This window comes from Bubalus kerabau, chromosome X (genome assembly GCF_029407905.1).
Source record: "Bubalus kerabau isolate K-KA32 ecotype Philippines breed swamp buffalo chromosome X, PCC_UOA_SB_1v2, whole genome shotgun sequence".
Classification (NCBI taxonomy): Eukaryota; Metazoa; Chordata; class Mammalia; order Artiodactyla; family Bovidae; genus Bubalus; species Bubalus kerabau.
In genome coordinates, this window is record NC_073647.1 from 72,891,742 (window position 1) to 72,909,829 (window position 18,088).

Consider the following 18,088-nt stretch of genomic DNA (forward strand, 5'->3'; position numbering starts at 1 on the left):
AAGGCTGTGTATTGTCACCCTGCTTATTTAACTTCTATGCAGAGTACATTATGAGAAACGCTGGGCTGGATGAAGCAAAAGCTGGAATCAAGGTTGCTGGGAGAAATATCAATAACCTCAGATATGCAGATGACACCACCCTTATGGCAGAAATTGAAGAAGAACTAAAGAGCCTCTTGATGAAGTGAAAGAGAAGAGTGAAAAAGTTGGCTTAAAGCTCAACATTCAGAAAAGGAAGATCATGGTATCCGGTCCCATAACTTCATGGCAAATAGATGGGGAAACAGTGGAAACAGTGTCAGACTTTATTTTTCTGGGCTCCAGAATCACTGCATATGGTGATTGCAACCATCAAATTAAATGAACTTGCTCCTTGGAAGGAAAGTTATGACCAACCTAGACAGTATACTAAAAAGCAGAGACATTACTTTGTCAACAAAAGTCCATCTAGTCAAGGCTATGGTTTTTCCAATGGTCGGGTATGGATGTGAGAGTTGGACTATAAAGAAAGCTGAGCACCAAAGAATTGATGCTTTTGAACTGTGGTGTTGGAGAAGACTCTTGAGAGTCCTTTGGACTGCAAGGTGATCCAACCAGTCCGTCCTAAAGGAGATCAGTCCTGGGTGTTCGTTGGAAGGACTGATGTTGAAGCTGAAACTTCAATCCTTTGACCACCTGATCGGAAGAGCTAACTCATTTGAAAAGACCCTGATGATTGGAAAGATTGAAGGCAGGAGGAGAAGGGGACGACAGAGGATGAAATGGCTGGATAGCATCACCAACTCAATGGACATGGTTTTGTGTGGACTCTGGGAGTTGGTGATGGACAGGGAGGCCTGGCATGCTGCGGTTCATTTGGTCACAAAGAGCCGGACACAACTGAGCAACTGAACTGAACTGATCTGATGTATAAATTTATATTATAAATTGAGTCCTTTAGCAGAAAAATTTTGGTTTTATTTTTTTTGTTTTAAAGGATGATATTGGCATAATTGATGAAATTTGAAAGAAGGTTTTTGATTACATGATAATGTTATATCAATATTAATTTCCTGATTTTAATAATTTTACTGTGGCTACATAAGAGAATTACCCTTCTTTTGTTTAGAAAATATACACTGAATTACTTAAGGATAAAGGTGCATGATGCCTGCAACTTACTGTCAAATGGTTCGGAAAAAAATAATTGTGTATGTGAGTATAAATATCCATTAAAAGAGAAAAGAATGAAGCAAACGTTAGAAAATGTTAACATTTGAGGAATCCGAGTGAAAAGTATATGAAAATTCTTTATACTACGCTTCTACACTTTATATTAGTAGAACTTCAGATGAGAATCACAACCCTGGCTGACACCTTTTCAGCCCAGAGAGAGCTTGAGCAGAAGATCCAGGTGTACCATGTCTGGACTTCAGACTCATGCATGGGAACTGTGAGATTATAAATTGTGTGTCTCTGTGTGTGTTTAATTCAATCAACAGGAGGTTTCCCAGGTGGCTCAGTGGTAGAGAATCCATCTGCCAGTGCCAGAGACACAGGAGATGTGGGTTTGATCCCTGGGTCAGGAAGATCCCCTGGAGAAGCGAATGGCAACCCGCTCCAGTATTCTTGCTGGAGGATCCGATGGACAGAGGAGCCTGGCGGCTTACAGTCCATGGGAGCTGCAAAGAGCTGGACATGACTGAGCATGCTCACATGTGTAACAAGCATTTGCAATGGAAGAAGGGGTAGACTCAAGAGACAGTATAGATTGGAAATCATCACAATTTGGTGCCTGACCACAAGAGGTCAGAGAGAGTAGTTGGAGAGGATCCTGAAGGTAGGAGCTTGGGAATGGGGATTAACTGACAGAAAGAGGCAAATTGAGATGGAGAGCTGGTTGGAAGAAAAAATAACCTTTTGGCATGTTAAGTTTGAGTAACTAGGCGACATGAGTGGAAAGGAACTATCCAGTAGAAAGGAGTTGGCTAAGACTGACACCAAATAGGTCAAGGCTGGAGCCAGAGATATGGGAGTCATCACAATGATTCTGGATACATCTCATGTGAAGGGAAGAAAGGCTGAAAACGGAGGGGTGTTCCCACGTTCAGCATGGCACACTCAACTGATTATGAGTACTTGCTCTGAAATCAGACAGGTATGGGTTTAAAACCCCAGCTTTGCTCACTGCTAGCTGTGGGCCCTCAAACAAGTTCCTTCATGTCTCTGAGCCTCATTTTTTTGCAACTATGAAATGGTGATCTGCACCACACCTGCCTTCCTATGAGAGTTAATCTGTTTAGAGCTCTTAGCCCTGTGCTTGGCACATGGTTGGAGCTGGAGAAACCAGACCTACAATTGTTATTGATTGATATTTCCTTTCATATGCTTGTCCTCATGAAGTAACCCTTCTCCTCAAAGGCCTATACAGGTCAGTTCAGGTTGCTGTGGTTTGCTGACTAGAAAGAGGCAAAGGTAAACCAGCCTGGCGTCTTCTGCTTATGGGAGCCAGGTCTACAACCTGTCACTGCAGAAGGCGGACTGCTTTTCTCTTCTGGAAATATGGACAAATTAAGAAAAAGGTGCAAGGGACTCTAGGAAGTAAGTGTCCGAGCTGATGGAGCAAGGGCAGGCCCCGAAGACTTATCCATAAAGATGTTATGGAAAAGCACAAACGAACCTTTTGGCCAACCCAGTACTTGGCTCACCATGAGTGATTCGTTCTTCAAAAGTCTTCCCTAAGCCATCTGGAGAAAGGGCTATTTGGAGGAAAAGGATAGTCTGATCGAATGTGAAGAATGGGCACAGTGTGCAAGGGGGCAATTTAATGAAAGCTATCTGGTGCCTACTGGTAAAGAGCCCACCTGTCAGCTCAGGACTTGTAAAAGGCGTGGGTTCGATCCCTGGGTCGGGAAATCCCCTGGAGGAGGGCATGGCAACCCACTCCAGTATTCTTGCCTGGAGAACATTCTTCCCTATGGACAGAGGAGCCTGGTGAGCTCCATGGAGCCAGAGGAGTCCATGGGGTCACAAAGAGTCAGACATGACTGAAATGATTTAGCATGGAGCATAGATGACCTGATACACGTCTAGGGAGGAAGTGGGTTCTAAGGGAGTGTGACTGGCTCAGGAATGAAGAGATCTGGCTTCATCTACTGGCATTAATTCTCCCTGTGGAAGATGTCTGGCTTTGTGACCCCATGGAGTGTAGCTCGCCAGGCTCCTCTGTCCATGGGATTTCCCAGGCAAGAATATTGGAGTGGGTTGCCATTTCCTTCTCCAGGGGATCTTCCTGACCCAGGGATCAAACTCATATCTCCTGAGTCTCCTGCACTGGCAGGTGGATTCTTTATCAGCTGAGCCACTGGCTTGAAGGCCAGTGGGCATTAGGAAGATGGAGCTCTGGGCATTAGACTTCCAGGTTCATTCCCCCTCCCTGCTGCTGTAACACTGATCAATCTGTAGTCTTCTGCTACTGGATGTTAATGCAATCAAAGAGATCACAGTGACCTTAAGATTTCCTGATTAATCCCCCTGCCCCAGTCAACATTACTTTCTTTAATTTCTCAGTGCTCGACTCATTTTCGCAGCTCACTTGGCTCTGCTCCAAGTACCTTTCTCCTGTCACGGGGAGAGGGTTTGGGTGAAGCTGTGAAACTCTGGGCGATTTCTTGGTGGCAGCAGATGGAGAATCCTTGTCCTTGAATGAAGGTGTATGCCCCAAAGTGGAAGGTTTTCAGGTCATGACAAAGAGCGATCAGATAAAAAGCGACATTGGGAAATGATAAGTGTGTGTGTGTGTGTGTGAGCATGCACGTGAGCATGTGCATGTATGTGAGAGAGATTGAGAGGTATCAGGATCCTATAAATAAATGAAGAATCTTGGAAAACTGGTAGGAACAAACTGAAATCATTATTTCATCTTCGGCCAAAGGAGGCACAAAAAGAAACCTGCTGAGCCAAAGATAAGGAGCAGGGATTACCAATTTTCCAGAGGCCCCTCATGCTTTGAGATCCTCAGTGGGAAGGAGCTTCAGATACAGAAACTGACAGATCAGCTGCTTACCTGGGCAGCCACAGTCGATGCAAACTGTTCAAAGCACGACTTATAATTTTTCGCCTACAATGTTCCTCTTCCTCTCAGCCACACATAGTGTATTGACCCTTTGCTTGAAATCTTCCATTTATTTCCCAGTGTTCTTAGGATGAAGATAAAGCTCCTCACCTGGCCTGAAAGGCTCTACTGATTGGCCCCTGCCTTCCTCTGCAGTCTCATCTCACACCACCCTTCCCCATGCCCCAACCCCCACCCCAGCCTTACTGGCTTTAGCTCTCCGGATCATGAGAGCTCATCCCTGTCTCATTCATTGTATTTCTTGTCTGCATACCATGCACCCCCACCGACCCTTCTAGAGTGTTTACACTGTGAAGCAAGGACTTTATCTTGTTTACTAGTATGTCATCACCTAGTACAGTGCCTGCCATGTAATAGGTGGTCAATAAATATTTGCTGAGTGAATAAACAGCAGGGCAGCAACTGGAAAATGGGCAGCTTCAACCCACCCGAATGGCTCCAAGATGCACTTCAGCTCAACCTCATTGCTAGTGTGCTTTTAGATCCTCTGGTGAAATGAGAGGGCTTCCCTGGTGGATCAATTGGTAAAGAATCTGCATGCAATGTGGGGGACCTGGGTTGGAAGATCCCTTGGAGAAAGGAACAGCTACCCACTCCAGTATTCTATCCTGGAGAATTCCATGGGCTATTCCACGGGGTCGCAAGTAGTCAGACACAACTGAGTGACTTTCACTCAGGTGAAATGAGATGACCATAAAATGCTGGTGAGAGACTGGTTTGGCCAAGAGAAATTATAATAGTCAGCATAACTGCAGTTATTGAGGCATTAGCATGTGGTGGGGCGTTGCTTTAGGCACTTTACCCATTTACTCTCCACAATAACCTTCGGAGGTATTATTAATATTATTCCCATTTGACGATGAGCAACCTGAGACCCAGAAGATTCTGTAACTTGATTCAAATGGTGGCGGTTTGAATGAAGTGCATCTGCTGTACTGTGGAAGGGTGAGAATATTTTTATTTCCTCTGTTTTTTTTTAAATGCCCTGGAACTGTTTCCCTTATGCAATCTCATCATCTTGAACCCAGCCCCAGGAAGCAGGTGGGAGAGGTGCCCATGCTGTGTTGGCAAAACCGCAGTAAGTGCTGATCTAGTTAGCATCCCCTTGGAGAAGGAGCCACTTCAGTGATTGACAATGTAAATTAAAAAGCTGAGATCTTTTCTACTTTCTTGATATTGAAATCTATAAAACCATCAAATCCTAAGCCAGCCTCCCCCAACTAAAAGGGAGTTGCAATCACAAAGCAAATTTAACACCTCTTCCAATTTTCTGACATCAAGTGGAGTGCTTCCGTGGAGGTGAGACTGGCATTAACTTGAAGCTCTGCGTGGCTGTAACCTCGGCTATTACAGGGCCAGATTGCTCCCTGCACCTTCACCTGGGATGTGAAACTGACACACAGGGAAGAGGCAACTGACTAGGCAGGCTTTGCAACCCTTTGCCATGTGTAGAGAGAACAAAAAGTAAAGCAAGAGACAGAAAAAAGGAGAGTGACCTTCGTTGTTAGGATGTTAGCCTGATCATGGGCATGATAGAAATATTTCTTTTTTTCTTTATCCCACCTTTTGGACCCCCTTTAACAAAAGAGAACTGTTTAAAACACAATTTGAAATCAGTTTGCCCCTCCCTGCTCAGATCCTGAGTCACATTTGTGGGCTATACGTAGGGCTTTACCTACATATTTTATCTGAATCCTAGAACTAGAGAAGGGACCTAACAGACCATTTGGTTTAACTCGTTGACTTTATGTGGGCTTCCCAGGTGGCGCATGGTAAAGAGCCTGCCTGCCAGTGCAGGAGACACAGGAAACTCGGGTTCGATCCCTGGGTCGGGAAGATCCCCTAGAGAAGGAAATGACAACCCACTCCAGTATTCTTGTCTGGAGAATCCCATGGACAGAGGAGCCTGGTGGGTTATAGTCCAGCCTGGCGGGTTATAGAGTCGAACATGACTTAGCTGCTAAGCAACAATAATTGACTTTAGAGATGGGGAGACGGAGGCCAAGAGAAGGATGGCTTGCTTTTATTTTCACCAAATAGTGTGTGTGTTAGATGATCCTTGGGATTTGTTAAGGGGAGAGAGGGAACAACCTGCATTATGAAGGGAAAGGGGTGAAGAAAAATGTTAGAATCAATAAGAGTGTTTGATAAAGAGCTAGTCATGTGTCACATAAATGTATACACATTGCGAACAACACCCCTTTCTGTGGCAGAAACAGAAGGGATGTTCTCAACAGAGGAAGGGTCTCAGCCAAGGAAGCTAAATGGGGGTCATTCATCCCTCCAGCCCCTTTCTGCCATCACAGAGATTGACCCAGTCCACTGCCTCGGCTTTCTGTGGGCTCACAACATTTTGCTCAGCAGTGACTTCCAAACACTGCCTCACTCTTGGCTGGTGGCATTTACCTTGTGTGGGAGGGATAATGCCTTTTCCTTTCATCCTTGAATCCATTAGTTTTCTTTGAAGCATGGTGCAGAGTTTTCTGTTTCCAAATTACATGGCAAAACCAGAAACACTGCCAGTTTTCAGTACAGCCTTGTGTAGGCGGTTTGGGGCAACCTGTCCCTCAGGCAGTGTGTATACAGAGTGTGCTCATTTCAGAAGTTGATAGTAAATCCTGTAAAGAGGGAGGCAGAAAGTACCAGCTCTTCTTCCTTTTCTACTTTAAAGGGAGATAGACTTGAAGTGGGGTGGATCTAGAAACCCTGGAGAAAGCCAGCCCAAGAGCAGTAGTAGACCCTGCCTGAGATAGCTTTTCTTTAATTTGCTGTCAGACCTTGGGTAAGTCACTTCCCCTCTTTGTGTCTCTGTATTATTTTTTCTGTCTCTTCTGCCATCTTCCCTGGTGGCTCAGATGGTAAAGAATCTGCCTGCAATGCAGGAGACCTGGGTTGGATACCTGGGGTGTGAAGATCCTCTGGAGAAGGGAATGGCTACCCACTCCAGTATTCTTACCTGGAGAATTCCATGGATGGAGGAGCCTGGTGGGCTACAGTCCATGGGGTTGCAAAGAGTCAGACACAACTGAGCAACTAGCACTTTGACTAACACTTTCTGCCTCACAGGATACCTCAAAGGAATAAATGTGGAGAAAATAGCCAGACATATGCTTTGGACAGTCAAAATTCAATATAAGTGCAACTCTTATTGTTTTGTTTTACACCTTTTCTTGCCTTTGTTGGTTGGACCCCTTGGGGTATGGCCTTGAACTTGAATTGGTATAGAACATCTAGCATAGATCCAAGGTCTCTGGAACTACAGAGGGGAGAGGGTGGAGGGATCAGTAAGGGTGGGAACAGAGCCCCCATGAATCATAGCCCCACCACTTCCTTAACCTCTCTATCTATGTCTCTGAGCTCAGTTCCTCATCTATAAAGTGGAGGCTCTCTGAGCCTCGGTTTCCTCATCTATAAAGTGGAGTTGCTGTGAGGATTTAAGTGAGTCAATGAATGGAAAGTGCTTATGCCGGCAGCACTGGCATGAAGTAGGTGTTTGATAGTAATGACTGTGATTGCTGTTATTTGCTTCTACGTCTTGAGGAGAACTGTGATGTCTTAATGCCAGTGTATGGCTGGTCCTTGGTAAAAGAAAATATAGATTCTTAGGTCTCACGCTGAAGAAATTCTGATTCTGTAGGTTTGGAAGGGGAGCACAAGTATATGTATTTAACAAGGACTCCAAGGGATTCTGATGTGGCACCAGATTTGGGAACCATTGATCTGAAGCAGTGTTTTTCAAGCTGCCAATTATTACCCACTGCTAAGAAAATCAATTTAGTGAGTAGTGATCAGGATTAAAAAAAGGAGGGGGGGATGAACTGGGAAATAATAATGCACGATACACACAATAAGGGTAAGGATTGCTTCATGATATGTTTATTGTCTATCTACATATATATATATATATATATATATATATATATTTAGTAATGTGTGCTATATGAATGACAAACATATTTCTTACTGTAGATCATGATCCAAAATGTTGGAGTGTACTAATGGGTACTGTGTTCCATTTAGAAACACTGGTATCCAGAGAAATCACCTGTCAGGTCCCAGCCCAGACAATAAATGGCCAACAAGAGAATGGAGTAGGATCCATTTCTCCTCTTCAGGTCTATGCCATGCTGTGCTTGGGTTAACAGAGTTGGTTGTTTTCTGATTAGAATGAGTTCTGATACCTTGTAATGGCCCTGGCCTGAGATGTAAGGGCAAGGCAGGATATTGCTACAGGTATCAGGCTAATTGCTTTGACCCCCATTAGACAGAAAATGCATCTGGGTGAATGACTGTGTTTAGCTGCTCTTGATTAGGGAATGCTTTGTAAATACAATTCGCTCCTCTCCTTCTCTCAGACTTTGATACTTATTTTACCACTTGAAACTCTTTTGTTGCCTTTGTGAAATCAAAGAATAAGCTTAAAACTGTGTTTCAATTCACATCAGCCAAGGTCAGTGTCTTCTTACTCCCCACTTGGTATGTAAAGGGCATTAGCACTCCTAAACCTTTCTCCTACACGGGCCATCTAAAGGGAGCCGAAAGACCTGGACTCCAGCCCATTGTGGTCCTGGGAATAGCTTCCTTTGGCAGTGAGGCTTTCTCAGAGCAGCTTCTGTTAACTGTAGGCCTTGCTGGATTCCCCTCCCCTTCTACTCAAGAACTCCCTATCTGCTTTATATTTTCTCTGTGCTACTTATCAAAACCTATCATGTTATATTGTAAAGAATAAACAATTGACAAAAATAATCACATATATCCAGATATTGTTTTCTAGAAAGACTGGAAATCAAATTTTATGTGAAGTCTTCCACTTTTTTAATGTTGCCAGGCCTTCCTATTTTTTTCTAGAAAGCTTGGAAATCTGAATATTTCTATAAAATCTTCCGATTTTTAAGTGCTGCTTACCAGATCAAAACAATTTTAAACAGTATTTGGGCCCAAGAAAATATGTTCCTGGCCCAAATTTGGTTTGTGGATCACCAGTTCGTGGAACATAGGGTCTATGAGAGGCTTTGTCATGGGACATCGACTAGTGAGGAAGGAAGTACAGCCTCAGAGAGGCTGGTTACCTTCCCTGTGGTCACACAGCTAGATTGGAGCAGAGCTGGATCTTGAACCCACCTTTCTTGCTTCTTAGTGCTCTCTCTCATTCACCCCGTGCCTGCTGGACTGCCCCACTTCTGCTGAGGATTGAGCCACACTGGCCTTTGTGGAGGACAACATTTTGTTCAGTCCCAAGTGTCCTCCTCACAGGGGATGTAACACAGTCATCACCACCCATCTGATAAGCACCAGGCACTTCTCGGCACAGAGTGTGTGAATTTACCTGCCTTCCCAATCTCAACTGTGGATATGGCCTCTTGTCACTCTTTATTGCTTTTGCTCCAGTGATAGGATCAAGACAAGGTCTTTATGGGAATGTTATTAGCATTACTCCCAGCCAGCGGTACCTTCCAGTAGAATCAGTGTGTTCTAGGATAAAGAATCTGGGGCTTTGAGTCCAGAGGGCTGGGCTGAATTCTGAGATGTGTGACCTGAGACAGCTTACTTAGCCTCCCTGGCCTTCAACTTACTTTACTGTGAAAATGAGAAAAGTAAAATCTTGTCTGTCTCCTATGAAGCAAAAGTGAGACAATATGTATGAGACCTATTGGAAAAGACAATGTTTTACAGCTGTGAGGTGAGATTATCATTATGAAATCAGCAAAATAATTACTGAGCACCTACTAAGGGGAAGCTAAGAGACCATTTATTCAGGGCATGCCAAGAAACTCAAGACCTAGCTGCCTCTGTGAGCTCTAGTCTAACTGAGAAAAAGGGACATATGTGAGTTGAGCAGAGCCAGCACTACAAAGCCAGAGATGACCAGGCTGAATGAAATGTACAGGCTGTATAATAAGAGATTGTGGTGGAAAGGGCTGATCGCTGAAGGATTCCTGGAGGGAGTTGCATTTGAGCTGTGTTTGGAGAAAAAAATTAGTAGGATTGTGGTGAAAGAGGAAAGAAGGACATTCTAGAAGGGGACAACAGCACAGTTATCTATGTTGGAGACCTAATCTCCATAGAGTGGAGGGTTCAAGTAGTGACTGGCAGATAATCACTTCTTCACTTGGCTGGAAGGCAGAAGAGACAATCAAGAAAAGTATGATTCTCATGAAATCAGAATAGAGTCCAGGTGGGGCAGTGGACATGGTTGATTACATTACAGAAGGGGCCAATACTGTACAATGGTCATAATAATAGTTCCCACTTTAAGGGGCTGTTCTGAGCATTGAAGGAGGTAATGTTTTGGAAACAGCACAGAACCTTATACAAATAAATGGTAAAGAATCTGCCTGCAGTGTGAGAGACCCGGGTTCAATCCCTGGGGTAAGAAGATCCCCTGGAGAAGGGAATGGCAAGCCACTCCATTATTCTTGCCTGGAGAATCCCATGGACAGAGGAGCCTGGAGAGCTATAGTCCATGGGGTCACAAAGACTCAGACATGACTGAGTGACTAACACATATTATACATGATTAGGACTAAAGAAATGTTAGTTGTCATTATCATCGTAATCATTTTTCATCTTACATTGATGTCAGGGGGTAATAACATGGCCTTTGAATTCTGCCTGATATTAGTTGCATCACCTTGGGCAAGTCATATCACCTCCCTGTTTCTCAGTTTCCTGGTCTTTAAAATGGGAGTAATACTAGTGCCAACTGAAAAGGCTATTGTGAGCTTAAATGAATTAATCCAAGTAAAGTGCTTATCCCCACGCCTGGCACATGAAAAGCACTCAGTAGATGTTAGCTATTACAACGACGATGGCTAGGTAATGCAATATGATTGCATAAAAAAAATTGGGGAAATGGAGAAACAAACAAAATCACCTGGAGTCCTACTACTAAGATACAACTGCTTGTTATTATTGTGAGATCTGGTTCTTAAATCTGAAATGTCTTTTATTGAGAAAATTAAACCTTCTGAAAATGATGTCAATTTGGGATGCACTAGTCATTTCGTTCGGAGAAGGCAGTGGCACCCCACTCCAGTACTCTTGCCTGGAAAATCCCATGGATGGAGGAGCCTGGTAGGCTGCAGTCCATGGGGTCACGAAGAGTCACACACGACTGAGTGACTTCACTTTCACTTTTCACTTTCATGCATTGGAGGAGGAAATGGCAACCCACTCCAGTGTTCTTACCTGGAGAATCCCAGGGACAGGGGAGCCTGGTGGGCTGCCGTCTATGGGGTCACACAGAGTCGGACACGACTGAAGCGACTTAGCAGCAGCAGCAGCAGCACTCATTTCGTTAAATATTTACTGAGCACCTACCATCTGCTACTGATATTCCAGAGGTTGAGAGTTAGCCAAAAACAGGACATATAGGATCCCTGCTTATACTTATAGCCCATTAGATGAGGATAGGAAACAAAACTAAATAAGTCAAATAAAAATATAAGATAAGCAGTGATTTTTGCCCACCCAGGTCTTGGATAACAATAAGCAAGAGGGGACAGCCTCAGTAGTTCCTGTCCAGCTGTCCTTACCACTCTGTAGACCACAGAGAGAGGCTCATTGATCCAGGGAGGACATGGAGATCTCATAGGAGAAAGATGTAATCTTTTAAAGCTGAAAGGGCCCTGGTTACTGTGATTCTGCCACTGGGTATCTGTTCATCCATCCTTGTCTTAAAATAACAGTCTTACCAGGCTACTCAACGTCCTGCAGGACCCTCTCAAGGTCAGAAAGCCTTTTTTGACAGGTTTACTGAAAAATCTGCCTCCTTGCTACCACTAGGTGGCAGTAGTCCTAGTTCTATCACCTGAGCAACCCAGATAAGTATGTATATGGGAATGCTTCTGAGATTTGAAAGCATGTGCGTATCCTATATGGGATGTTTCTCTTTTTTAGACCCTGTGTCTCTGGTCCCTTCAAGAGCCACTCTTGCTATGGGATGGTTTCCAGCTCCTTTGTCAAGTTCATGACCATCCTCTGGAGGTGTTTCCCTTTGTTAATGATCCTCTTGCAATGTGGGGCATAGATTGGAACAGGAGACTCCGGGAGAGAACAGCAGAGACTGAAGTGTGACAATTATATTCTGGGGTCTAGAACCCATACTTTAATTAATATAACCTAAAATGGGCTCCATTTTTAGCAGCTACATAATTTAGTTACATTATGCTATGGGTCAACTTGAACTGCTAGATCTTTTTTGAATTGCCTGTTTTTATGTGACCTGCTGCCAAGCCATGCTTCCCTTATTCTGGCCTCACAAAATAGACTTTTAAATTTTACAGGATATTTTTCTTTATCTTATAATTTTCACCTTATTATTTCTTTTAATTTTAGCCCAGTACTCCAGCCATTCTGAGCTCATTTTGAATCTTAGTTTTGTTCTTCAACAAATTTGATATCCCCGCCAGTTTTGGGTCATCTTCAGACGTGGTAAGTACGTTTTCTGTGTCATCTAAGTCCGGGGTCCCCAACCTCTGGGCCACAGACTGGTACCTCCTGTCAGATCAGCAGCACCATTACATTAGAAATAAAGTGCACAATAAATGTTATGTGCGTGCTTCATCCTGAAACCATTCCGCCCCCCAACTCCCTAGTCCATGGAAGAATGGTCTTCTGGGAAATCAGTCCCTGGTGCCCAAAAGGTTGGGGATCACTGATCTAAGTTACTAGTAAAAGTGGAAAAGCCCTGTGGCCTTTCTCTGGTGACTTTTCTCCTGGTTGCTACCTATGTTTTGTGTAAAATTTTTTGATCAATTGCCAGTCTATTTCACCTGTGTTATAACCCGGTTAATATATTGCTGCCTTGTCTTAAGTCATTTGTGGGAAAGTTGTAGGATATAATTTCAGATGCGCTGCTGAACCTAAGATATGTTGTAGTTACAAAAGTCAGGATGAATGGAAGGTGATCCAAGAAGGCTTCTTTTGTTTTGTAAAATGGAAACTATTGTACTTTTTCCAATGATAAAAGTAAGATAAGCATGTAAAGGTCAGCAGCATTCAAAAGTATATGAATTAGAAAGTCCTTCTGTAATTCTTTGTGATGACCAACTTCTGGATAACTGTGGTTCATGGTTTTGTGTATTCATAAACACAGATCTGTGATATAAATCGAATCATGCTACAGAGAATGTTGTGTGATCTACTTTTTTACCTTATAAGCTTTTGGAAATGTCTTTGTCAGAATATATAGTTTCACTTCATCCTTTTTAACAACACAGTGTTCTTTTCTGCAGATGCATCCTAACTTAACTTATCAATCCCGTATTGATGGAGGTTTACATCATTGGCGAATTTTTGCTGTTGTGTAAGCAGTGATGCATGATGAACTTTCTTTGCTGGCTTGAGATGTGGTGCTGTTTGCTGGGTTTTGCCTCCCCTGGATTCCCTATCCATCTGGGATCTTGTTTTCAATGTTACAAATGTCAAAGGCTGCTTCTACTGAAGAAATAAACTAAAGAAGGGTCTGCCAACTCCTTGCTCATCATGTTTTGAGTTTGCAAATCTAAGCCTTATCCTTCTTTGAAGGGTAGTTAAAGATGTTTGAACTCTCTAGGGCCTTAGGAGAACCAAGAACCAAGGTACCCCAAGACCAAGTCTGGAGTGATAGACAGGTTCTCCCCATCACATACCGCCAGCTCTGCCAACTGAGGCCAGTTGCCAGGCCCTGTATAGTTTCTTTCCTTCTCATCTTCACACTTTCTCTCTTCTATGGAGTCTTCCTCCCTGTACACATGTACCTCCCAGACTAAATTAGAAGCCACCTGCTCTGAACTTCCAGAACATGTTAAGAGTGTGGGCTTGAGAGTCAAACCTGTGTTTGAATATCACAGCTGTACCTTCCCAGTTCTGTGATCTTATATAAGTCACCTATCCTTTCAGGGCCTGATTATCCTCATCTGTAGAATGGAAATAAAACTATATAAGATATTTCAAAACACCTAACCCAATGCCTGGCTGATATAAAGCACTTAATAAATGTTAGCTGCTATTATAGCATCATGGGTGATCATATTACCTATTCCATAGACTTATGACTATTACAGGAGAATGTATGTAAAACTTAACACAGTGCTTCACATAAATTGAGTGTTAAATAAATGACAATTATTTATTGTATTATTATCTCCCTTTGGATACTTAACCTCAATATATTTTGTGTGATTTCTGTTTGTGTTCATGTCTTGATCTCCTCTTCTAATATATAAGCTCCCTTGTGAGCTGAGTTCTCTCTCTCCCATTCTCTCTTTCTTCTCCTCCCTACCACCTCTACCAACTAGAAAGCATAAAAGACCCAGTGCTGGGGATTAGTGGGGCTCTTTAAAATTTCAATGAATGAATGCTGCTATCACATCTTAAAATCTCTTTATCACTGTATTGTGTTCTTGTTAGAAACCATCTTTCCCATTAACTGATCAAGGGGGCCTTACTGATCAAAGGGGGCCTTGTCTGTAGGGCTGGACATGGCATACATATTCCAACCACTGAGCCACTGGTCACAGAACTAGCAATCTATGGAATCATAGCTTTGGGAAGGTTTCCAGAAAACAGTGGCCTTGACTCTGTGTTTATCTGAGCAGAATGTATTTGTATGTTGCTCTCAGGCTTCTGTCTAAATGGAAAGGGACATCAGGCACCAGCTTAGTTTAGGTCACCCTGAAGTTGTTTCTCTCCTTTCACTCATGCCCTCCACATAGCAGCAAGAGCTATATTCAGTTCAGTTCAGTTCAGTTGCTCAGTCGTGTGCGACTCTTTGAGACCCCATGAATCACAGCACGCCAGGCCTCCCTGTCCATCACCAACTCCTGGAGTTCACTCAGACTCACGTCCATCGAGTCAGTGATGCCATCCAGCCATCTCATCCTCTATCGTCCCCTTCTCCTCCTGCCACCAATCCCTCCCAGCATCAGAGTCTTTTCCAATGAGTCAACTCTTTGCATGAGGTGGCCAAAGTACTGGAGTTTCAGCTTTAGCATCATTCCTTCCAAAGAAAGCCCAGGGCTGATCTCCTTCAGAATGGACTGGTTGGATCTCCTTGCAGTCCAAGGGACTCTCAAGAGTCTTCTCCAACACCACAGTTCAAAAGCATCAATTCTTCGGCGCTCAGCTTTCTTCACAGTCCAAATTTCACATCCATACATGACCACTGGAAAAACCATAGCCTTGACTAGATGGACCTTTTTTGGCAAAGTAATGTCTCTGCTTTTCAATATGCTATCTAGGTTGGTCATAACTTTTCTTCCAAGGAGTAAGCGTCTTTTAAATTCATGGCTGCAGTCACCATCTGCAGTGATTTTGGAGCCCCCCAAAATAAAGTCTGACACTGTTTCCCCTGTTTCCCTATCTATTTCCCATGAAGTGATGGGACCAGAAGCCATGATCTTAGTTTTCTGAATGTTGAGCTTTAAGCCAACTTTTTCACTCTCCTCTTTCACTTTCTTCAAGAGGCTTTTGAGTTCCTCTTCACTTTCTGCCATAAGGGTGGTTTCATCTGCATATCTGAGGTTATTGATATTAGACAATAGTAAATCAGATCATCTTGGAAGAAAAGCTATGATGAACCTAGACAGCATATTCAAAAGCAAAGATATCACTTTGCCAACAAAGTTCCGTATACTCAAACTATGGTTTTTCCGGTAGTCATGTATGGATGTGAGAGTTGGACCATAAAGAAGCCTGAGCATCGAAGAATTGATACTTTTGAACTGTGGTGCTGGAGGATACTTTTGAGAGTCCATTGGATAGCCAGGAGATCAAACCAGTCAATCCTAAAGGAAATCAACCCTGCACATTCATTGGATAGACTGATGCTGAAGCTGAAGCTCCAATACTTTGGCCACCTGATATAAAGAACTGACTCACTTTCAGTTAGGTGTTTTGAAATATCTTATATAGTTTTGTTTCCATTCTGCAGATAAGGATAATCAGGCCCTGAAAGGATAGGTGACTTATATAAGATCACAGAACTGGGAGGGTACAGCTGTGATATTCAAACACAGGTTTGACTCTCAAGCCCACACTCTTAACAAGTTCTGGAAGTTCAGAGCAGGTGGCTTCTAACTTAGTCTGGGAGGTACATGTGTACAGGGGGGAAGACTCCATGGAAGAGGGAAAAGAGCCTGATGCTGGGAAAGATTGAGGGCAGGAGAAGCAGGGGGCGACAGAGGATGAGATGATTGAATGGCATCATCAACTTAATAGACATGAGTTTGAGCAAGCTCCAGGAGATAATGAAGGACAGGGAATCCTGGCATGCTGCAGTCTATCATGCTGGAAAGAGTTGGACATGACTGAGCGACTAAACAACAAGAAGGAGGGGAAGGAGAGGACTTGGAGACAATGAGTATAAACAGTTGCTTCAAGGTTTTAATATAAGGAGGAGGGCAGCAGTGGGGCAGTAGTAGTATCTGGAGGTGGGGTTAGAGTTGAAGAGAAATAAATATGAATGATCTAGCCTCAGACCTCAGAATGTAAGTTCCTTGAGGGCAGGGATTTTGTCTCATGTGTCTGTGCCACCTCCCACAGTGCCTAGCACGGAGTTGGCATTCCATAACTGTTGTTGAGACATAGAGACAGACTTGTGGTTGCTGAAGGAGAGGGAGTGAGGAAGGGACACATTAGGAGTTTGGAATTAGCAGATGTAAGCTCTAATATATAGGATGGGTCAACAACAAGGTCCTACTGTATAGCACAGGGAACTATATCCAATATCCTGTAATAAGCCATAATGGAAAAGAAGATGAAAAAGAACATATATATCTATATATAACTGAATCACTTTGCTGTACACCAGAAACTAACACAACATGGTAAATCAACTACATACTTCAATGACAATGAAAATTTTTAAATCTTGTTGATTAAGTGAATGATCAAATGTTTGAAAGAATTAATGGAACTAGGGACTTCTCTGGTGATCCGGTGACTAAGACTCTTTGCTCCCAAATGCAGGGATCCAGGTTTGATCCCTGGTCAGGGAACTAGATCCTGCATGCCTGAACTAAGATCCCACATGATGCAATTAAGACCCAATGCAGCCAAACAAATAGTAAACAGAAAAAATCAATGAAAGTAAATGTTAAAGCATTGAATAAGAAGTAATAGCAGGATAAAGTGGCAGGTGAATTGCATAGAACCTTGGCTTGAGTCCCAGTCATTCCTGCCACACTACTGGCACACCAAGCTTACCTAAGAGCCAGACAGCCTAGGCATGGGTTGGCATGGCACAACTCCCTTTGCTGAGAGGGCATGCTGTATCTCTGCAATCCTCTGTTCCACGAAGCAGACAGGCTTTGGGACTGTAAGAACTGGGTGCAGCCAGATGAGACAGCAAAGCTCAGGAGCGTGCCAGAAGAGAAACCCCTGTGCTTCATCACCATTCTCGGGGCGTGGTCAATCTGTGGCACAGGGCACATTTGAGACATGGGTCGCAGTGCTATCCCAGTCTGCCCCTCCTGGCTGGAGGGTGATTCATAGCCTCCTGTTGCTCATGCCAAGGAATAGCTAAACCAGAGTCCAAGGAGAAGCCAATGGCCAAGCAGCCACCAGAAGCCTTGGACCTGGCTCCTCCCAGTTGCCACATTGCATAATCCTCACAGAGTAAGGTGATGGTCAGCGCACTGGGGCTTCCCCCAGGGTTCTTGTGACTCAGCCGTTGCTGGAAAGATGGCATGGCCCAGTATCGGACTAGCACACAGGAGGCACTTTTGAATGAATGGACCCTTTGGGACTCTGGGAACTAATACGAATGGTGAGGAAAGAGTGCTTCTTTATCCATGCCTTCCCTGTCATCACACTCAGTGCCCAGACATAGTCCTGTGCAGGGATACAGCCAGAGGCAAGAGCATGTCCTGGGCTGGGAAGAAAGGATGTAGTTAGTTGGCAGTACCCCCAGACAGACCTTTTCCATCTCCCCACCTGGCACCTGAAGAGTCCACTATCGTGTCAGGTCTTAGGAGTCCAGAAAGTTTATTT

General features: G+C 43.7%; 1 long non-coding RNA gene across 1 annotated transcript; it reads left to right on the top strand.

Moving 5' to 3' along the window:
• Window positions 1–1,538: 1,538 nt before the first annotated feature.
• LOC129639460 (uncharacterized) lies at window positions 1,539–13,966 on the top strand. Its single transcript, XR_008708423.1, has 3 exons — window positions 1,539–1,819; window positions 12,452–12,547; window positions 13,351–13,966. It is a non-coding gene; the product is annotated as an uncharacterized LOC129639460 (long non-coding RNA).
• The last annotated feature ends 4,122 nt before the right edge of the window (window positions 13,967–18,088 follow it).